This window comes from Monopterus albus, unplaced genomic scaffold, assembly GCF_001952655.1.
Source record: "Monopterus albus unplaced genomic scaffold, M_albus_1.0 scaffold117.1, whole genome shotgun sequence".
Classification (NCBI taxonomy): Eukaryota; Metazoa; Chordata; class Actinopteri; order Synbranchiformes; family Synbranchidae; genus Monopterus; species Monopterus albus.
In genome coordinates, this window is record NW_018127997.1 from 1,050,386 (window position 1) to 1,059,259 (window position 8,874).

An 8,874-nucleotide genomic window follows, 5' to 3' on the forward strand; every position below is an offset into this window, starting at 1 on the left:
ACCGCTCGGAGTGGCAGAAAGTTACAGCAGCTGTGTCCTCATTGTGTTCTTTCCCGTGTTTCTATGAAGTTCTGTTCTTATGTGTCTGTTCTTATGGTGTTATGTTGGTTGTTCTCTGTTGCTGCTGTAACAGAGAAATTTCCGCTGTGGGATCAAAATAGTACCTACCTACCAAATTATGCTTCATCACAGTAATAAAAAAAGTTAGAGCACTCTTTCAACAACTTACTGTCTCAGTATCTTATGTAATCTCATACTGCAATAGTTTTATCAGTAACATATCTTGGAAAAGAGTTTGGACCTTACCTTATAAATCTATTTTATCTAATACGATGAGAGAAATTTCATTTAAAAGACTGTATACATTTTATCCTGTTAAGTCTTTTCTTTCTTCAAGAAAAACACATTGACACCAGTTACTCTTTCTGTAATTCTGCTCCTTAAAATAAGTGAACTATTTTGCTCAGACATTCTTGCTTTTATTCACAGTAAAATTTTCACTGTGTTCTGTTTTTCCTTTAAAGACATTCTTTTTAGGACTTTTGATTACATGAAGGATAACAACAAATATTTTATAACAAATGTTTTTTTTATAATTGCTAAATATTATATTAATAAATGTACATTTAATAACAGCAAACCTATTATGTCTTCATAAATAACATCAAAAGATACTTGGGAAGTATTAAACTCTCAAAATATGCCAAAGCTGTTAAAATATTATGCTTATGTGAAGTTTATACAATTGAATTTAAATTTTTATTTATCATGCTTCATTACTGTACTTTTTTCTTCTCACTGTCTTCCTTTGTTATGTATTATTTAATATTGTTTTTATGCCACTGTTTGGGTTTATTTAGTTTGCTCCTTGGCTCAATAAAGCTTTTTTAAGCCTCTTTTTCTTTTTCTTCTTCTTCGTCTTCTTCTTTCTCTTCTTCTTAATGTGTGGCGGGTGGCAAACTATCTTACAGGTGCAGTACCGCCACCTACTGGACTGGAGTTTGGATTATTAAATTGCTGCTGCTACTACTGCTACTACGAATAATGATAATAATTCAAGATTCAAGATTTTTATTCGCCATTTATGCATAAATACACAGTCTAGGCATATATGAATTCTTGTGCAGGGCTCTCCTGGAGTCATGTAAAGAGTTTAATAATGAACACCTAGTCTAAATATGAGATCACCCAAGAATACAAAAGAATACAAAATACAAAAAACAAGAATACCCGAGAATGCAAAATAGTTGATAAAATTATGGATACAGGAATAATACTAAGACTAATAACAATTATTATTATTGTTATTAATATTATTAAGAGGTAACAGACTTTACAAGATCTGTAATAATGAAAGAAGGTTAAAGGTGATGTGAAAGGCTCTGCAATTAGAGATGTAATTTATATGTACTTTATATTACTTAAATCTACTTTGGTGAAAGATACAGCTCTCTGGAATATCTTGAACACGAAAGAACAAAATGGAAACTGAAAAAAAGACAGATAAAAGGAGTAAAAAAAACTTGAAATTAACTGAGCAAGATTGAGGCACTGAACAAAATGTCTTTAACCACCTTGGGTGAATGTTTGGTGTTCAAAATTCAGCTGGTTGGCCTGCCTTCACAAGGACTGTGTGCAAGTACAAGGTGGTCCATCTTACAAATCCAGCTGTTTCCTTCTTTTACAAGTTTCTCTTTATTCTTTGGCTGTCAAATTTGACCTTCATTTATCACAGCTGGACACTGTTAAACCCTACTCTTCTCAGAGAGTAGACAGCACCAGCAACATCTTCACTGCACCAGAGCTGTGATCTGATGGTGCCACCAATAAGTTTACATTCCTGACCAGGATTCAGAAACGCAACTGAATGATCACAATAGAGATGTAATTATGAAACTTTGACACTGGTCATAAAAATTGTAAGTAAACATATAAATATAAAACATAATTAGGCTATATATTGGGAAAATGTCTCCTGTTCAATGTCTGACAAGCCTAAGCCTCATCTAAAGAGGAGTCCTTTACCTCAAATCTTACCATTTTAATTACAGTCACCGCCATCATCATCATTATCCTTGTCTTCTTTACTGTCATCATTGTTATCATTAGCATCATTTTATGAAGAGCCCAATACACTCTGAGCTGCCCTTCTGCTCAAAGCCTTTGAACTTCCTCTCTTAACATCAAGTGCTTGTTGTCCTTTGGTAATCCATTTTCACCTTCATCCTAATAATGTTAGTACTGCTCTGATCATCATTTGGTTTGCTACACCTGGTATTTAACCTGAAAAATGATTATCACACAGACTATTGATCATATTCATGAGTAGAGCAAGAGACAGACTACTGAACGTGAATCAGGGACTGATCATCAGTATTTACTGTATGGCAATGATCTTGAGTCTAAAATGTCACAAACAGCTAACATTTTCTTTGTTTTTTCTTGTTCTGACTTTACAAAAAACAATCAAACACATACAAAATAGCCTATCTTGTTAGTTGATTACAATGCAGCCCCTTTCATACTGCCCATTCAGTTTAGGAGTTTTCTACTTTGTCATTTGTTCTGTGTAAAAGGTACAGTCATGGTGGTCTTCAAATTGTCCTCAAAGTACACAGACTGTTTGGTGTCGTGATAAGCATCAGGGCTCTTGTACTGGGATTCTGGCAGCTGTGAAAAATGAAGACGGGAGTGGCAGTTTGCCAGCCTTTTTAAGTTCAGGCTAAAAATTAAAAAGCTGCCTTGAAGGAGGGTCAAATGCCACGATCTCTGTGTAAAAGAGACTTTAGCCTGTTACCAAAAATCACACCAAAGTAACTGTGGGCTACTGTTCAACCACACTCCCTTTTATCGTCACAGGATCAGACTCAACTAGCCTATATATTTTCTATAATAAATGATCATTTCTTTCTTGTTTACATGCAGTTCCAGGTAGTTCTTCTCACAGTAATCTGTGAACCTTCTGATCTCTTCTAAGTAAAAATGGACATTGTCCTTCTTTATGAGGCCAGCCATGGATGTATCACCTGCAAATTTTACTGCTTAGCAGCTTTCAAGTGTTATTTTAAAGAGTTGAAGTGGCAGTAAAAAATGGAAGGGTAAAAATGCTTGAAGCTTCGATTTAACTGTGAGCACAGATTCTAAGTGCAGGTGTTGATCTAAGTTCAAGTTATGGAGGAGTACAATGGCTATGGAAATAATAATAGGAGATTTTATTAACTGATATTTAATTGGACAATAAAAACTGAAATTAATAAATGAATTAATTAATTTATATTTTGATGGGCAATAAAACAATAAATAAAAATGAATTTACAAATGAAATATTAATACTTCACCAAATACTTCAGTTTCAAAAAGGAATCAATTCCTCATTAAACTGTGGAATTTCAAAATCAATTTGAAGAAGTATTTTTAAAAGAGAACTAAACAAATGAATTCATAATCTGAATTAACAATGAAGGTTTTCAGTGGGTATTAAAAAGGTTAATTCCCAATTCCATTTTCTCACAGCTTTTCCATTTTGTTTTAGCTTCTTGATTTTGTCCTCCCCAGCCACATACATGAGAGGGTAAGAATATTAGGAACACCTCTGAATATAATGTAGTCCAGTACAACAACACCTTTAACTGTGACTTCAATAACAAACATATAATTGAATTTATACCTTTATGACATTTTCACCAAAACTGAAATATTCTGAGCTTCATAAAGGTGGAAGTGTTGCATTGAAATGAATACAATTGTACAGGTCTACCTAAGTGGCTGGTGGTGATATATTTTCACTCACACTTATACTCATTTTCACATTCACATACATGGCTGTCTTTGTACAGATCTCTGTCCAGAAGAGTGCAGTCCTAGGAACAGCTAAGATACTGTACAGGACTCTCAAACTCTCAGGCCTCTACAAGAGGCCTGAGAACCGCAACCAAAATAACCTTGGAAATCAACTGAACTAGGATTTCTAGATCGAAGACGTTTCACCTCTCATCCAAGAGGCTTCATCAGTTCTGACTGACTGGTGTTAAGTCGGAGATATTTATCCCCCTCGGTGTGGTTTCAGTCCTTAGAAGGCCAACAATGTCCATTAACGACTGAGTCGTTACAGCCCAGCCCAGTATCAATGAGGGTCGTTACCTGTCTTTGGATCCTCCCCTGTCAACCGACGCCTATTGTCCTGGTGGGCATGTTTGGGCAAAGATCTCAGAACCGGGTTGTAGATGGAAGACAAGTTGTGTCTTAGTCCACCACCCCTATTAAGAGAGGGGTGTTCTATTTTTACGAAAATAGCTTCCTTAACACCTCTCTCAAACCAGCGATGTTCTCTGGAGAGGATCTGGATGTGGCTATGTATTCCCAGCTTTGACAGATGTATAGCAGGCATCAGTACCATTACTTCTCAATCAATCTTCTCAATCAAACCAAACACATTTATTTGTTTATCCAAACCAGGGACGGGCAACTTTAATGATGGAGAGGGCCACAATTTTTCTTTATCGGTACAAGAGGGCTGCATAAGACAGTACTCTTCCAAAAAATGGATAAGAGAAGGCTACCATTTTGTTGTATGTTTATTGAACCAACATACAGCACAATAACTGCATATATTTCATACTCAAATTTATTTCAAAAAGATTGAAGAAACAAAAGTAATCACATTCCTGAGTTTTTTTTAGTGCAAAGGCTCTCATAAATCAAAATCATAAATGGCACAGAACTGCAAAACAGCACCCAAATATAAAGTGCAACTAATTATTTGTTAATTTCCACATACATGCTACCTCATCCACAGCTTTCAGTAGGACCTGACTCTCTCAGTGAGATACTTGGGGCTTTGCCTGCTGGTGCACAGTAGACTGAATGTCAATGTCAAACTCTGTGCATCCAATCCGCATCAGATAAAAAAGCGTGTCATTCGTGAGCCTGTTTCTTTCTTTTGACTTGATGTGCTTCATTGCTGAAAAGCTGCTTTCACAAATGTATGTGCTCCCAAACATACTGATCACTGAGAGAGCAAAATCTCTCAGGAGGGGAAAATGGGACTCTGGTAGCAGTTTGCAAAATGAATTCTCCTTCTCATTGCGCCTTGCTTGAAAAAATGGGTCTGACTGAGTTCAAGCTGAAATTCTGAGGGTTGCTCCCTGACAGCAGCAGAGAGGGGGTCCACGAAGAGCGCTATTCGTGGCTGAAAATCTTGGAAATGATGCTTGATCTCATTCTGCAATTTCTCGATGTCGGCCTTATATTTGTGAAGTAATTCCTCACACTTAGGGCCATTTTTTCGCGTCTCCTCACAGGCGGGAAAGTGTGTCAAGTTTAGAAAACGGGATGAAAAACCTTCTTTAAACAGTTCTAGTTTACGATGAAATGCGGTCATGTGTGCATACAGTTCACACAGTCTGGTGTTTCCCCTACAAATTTGTGTTCTAGTGATTTAGATGTGAGGTAATGTCCGTAAGGAAGGCCATGTTGCAAAGGAATGCAGTGTCTTTGAGTTTCTTGCAGTAGGCACTTGTATCACCACAAACGCTGTCCTCCAAAAACACAGGTATTTTGGAGCGCAGCACAAAAAAAATTCTCAAGACACTTTCCTCGACTCATCCATCGGATATCGGTGTGCATTTGTAAATCCCCATCCCACTTCATCCAAAAAGGCTATAAATCTCCTGTGACTGAGAGACCTGTTCCTGTTGTGATACATAATACGTGTGTACGTAAACGGGAGGTGTTATGTTGAACCAGGGAAGCACAGAATAAAAGATGTTACGGATTCCACTCCATAGGGAGTCAAGTATTACTTCATGGTGGCAGCGGTAAAGTACCACATTATCACTGCTACATCACGTTTTGTGACTGGTGCAGTGAAGCCTGTTTGCCGAAGGTTTGCCGCAAACGGCTGTACTCCATTACTATAAGCTCAAAGTGTATGCACAGCATCCATATGAAACCATCCAGAGACGAGGCATATACAACTGTGAACATTAACCCACCATTCCTGCAAGGTCATGGACACACACTTCGCCTGAAAATAGATACTGGTGCATCAGGAAACACACTTCCACTGTGTACATTCCAACAGATGTATGGTACGTACGTCCACACAAAGCACTGAGCGATGCAATGTCTCTATTTAAACAAAAAATGAACCTATATCTGGAAGATGAAGAGATAACAGACACAGAAAAACAAGCCAGAAAAATTTGCAGAGGAATTGGAGATGAAGGGTTAAAACACCTTAATGCCAGCGGGCTCGGTGATGCAGACAAGAGGCAGCCTGACACCTTGTGGAATTTTTTTTGAAGGACAATTAAAATTGAATATGAACTTCAGAATCCACAGACTTCACCTTATGCAATACAGACAAAAACCAAATGAGAGCATTGATGATTTTGTGACAAGAGCCAGAACCTTGGCACTGAAATGCCAATTTACAGACGGTGAGCTTAATGAACGTCTTGTTGAGCTTATCATTGCCAGCACTCCCTTTGATGCTCTAAGAAATGACCTCTACAGCAAGCCAAAAGGCCATCCCATTGCAGAAGTACTCGCCGAAGGACGGAAATATGAAGCCCTAGCTGCTGGAAATGAACAAATTCAACAGCTTGGTATGTCAAACACAAGGAAGATTCATACTGTGACAAGAGGACGAACATGCCAAAACTGCGATATGAGCCATAAACCAAGGTAGTGCCCAGCATATAATGACACATGCTCTAATTGTGGAAACAGAGGGCATTGGGCAAAATGCTGCAAAAAGAGCAGAAGACAAAGACAGCGACCCGACCAGCATAACAGAAGCAAGTCAAGAACACACAACAGATACAAAAAACAGGGAAACAAGAAAAGACTACAAATGCAAAGATGCGCCCAACATTGATGCAGTAGAATGCACAAAAGATGACGACTACACATACCAGAAACACTTTTACTCCATTACTAAAAGCTCAAAGTGTATGCACATCATCCATATGAAACCATCCAGAGACAAGGCATATACAACTCTGAACATTAAACCACCATTTCTGCAAGGTCATGGACACACACTTCGCCTGAAAATAGATACTGGTGCATCAGGAAACACACTTCCACTGCGTACATTCCAACAGATGTATGGTACGTCCACACAAAGCATGGAACGCCTGAGACCAGCTTCCAATGTAAAACTAACATCATACACTGGTGATGTAATTCCCTGCTTTGGAACCATCAGCATGCCATGCCAGTACAAGGACTCTGGATGGGCATCGGATCTGTTTGAGGTACATGGACATCAATACCTTCTCACTGTGGACAGATATTCCAAATATCCTCTGGTTGATGAAATGCCCGTTCCTGTAAGCAGCCATGCTGTTGCACAAAAAATGTAATATTACATGTCTCTATTTGGCCGACCAGATGAAATAATGACAGATAATGGACCACAATACACCGGACAACCTTTCACGAAATTCATAAAGCACACCACAAGCTCACCATATTACCCAAAAAGCAATGGATTTATTGAAAGGCGTGAGACACATAAAATCCCTCAGCAAGAAAACAATACGACACAAAGGAGATGTACAAGTAGCCTTGTTGCAGGTGCGAGCAACACCTATTGACAGTGATCTGCCATCCCTTGCTGAGTTACTCCTTGGCAGACCCATCACCACACTCCTACCAAGCCATGCAGAGCCAGGGAACCTGGAACACAGACCACACCTGGAAAAAAGGACAACAGCCATGAAAAAACATCATGATCAATGTAGTGGCAGAGACCTACACCCACTGTTTCGTGGACAAAGTGTAAGAGTGTTGGACAAGGAGAGGAAAACATGGTACCCAGGAACTATCGTGGAAAAATGCAAAGAGCCAAGAAGATACTTGGATGAAACACCAAATGGGAACACAATGAGACAAAACAGGAGCCATCTTCGTGAGATGTACACAACACACACACCAAACATCCAGAAGAAAGTGCGATTCACAGACACACCCAAAAGAGATGAGGTCGAACAAAGCCACTCAACCTTTTGACACAAATACACACAGTACTGACCATGAAACAACAGCACCAACACGCACAAGGTATGGATGAACCATAAGAAGGCCAATCCAATACTGGGACTAAGTGGCTGGCATAGTGTACAGAAATATCTGTGCCGAGTACAGGCTGGAAGTCCCAAAGTCAGAATGTTAGGAACGCTCGACACACGGATGAGCGAGCGGAGGAAATAACAAACCCAGGCAGCTGGCTTCGGTGCAAGCAGTGGGATTTTTTTACAGTGTCAATCGTGAATGAATATTTACAGGAATTAAGGAGTAGTGAAAGGACCAGGTGTCGATCAGCGGTGCAGGAAATACAGTCAATGGAGTGATGATGGGCTGGGCTGCGGATGTAGGATTCACCCCTGGGCTGGTTGGGTTGGAGGTGATGATGACTGAGAGGAGAGAATAGCAGAGAGACAGAGTAACAGAGACTGTGCATCGACCTGTGAGGCGGTGGCTGGTAGAGCTGAGGGAAACCAGGGTCCAAAGGAGAGGTCCAGCAAGGAGGGAAGCCAGATGCGGCGGGGCAGGACAGATACTTGGGTAAACATAGAAAGAAACAGAGAGCGTACTTGGCACAAAAGGCAATAACGATAACATCCCTGGGGGCCTGAAGACAGAGAAAGAACTGGCAGGGGAGTGATCGGTGAGCAGTGTATAAATAAGGAGGGAGACCAAGGAGGCACAGCTGGTGAGAATCAGTGAATCGGGGCAGGTGTGTAAAATCAGTGCAAGGAAGCTGACTAGTGCCAGGAAAAGAAGAGAGGAAGGTGTTGCCGGGCAAACCTGACACAGAATTGGATACACCTCCAAAGGTGGTTGAGAATGACCAAGCTAAGATCC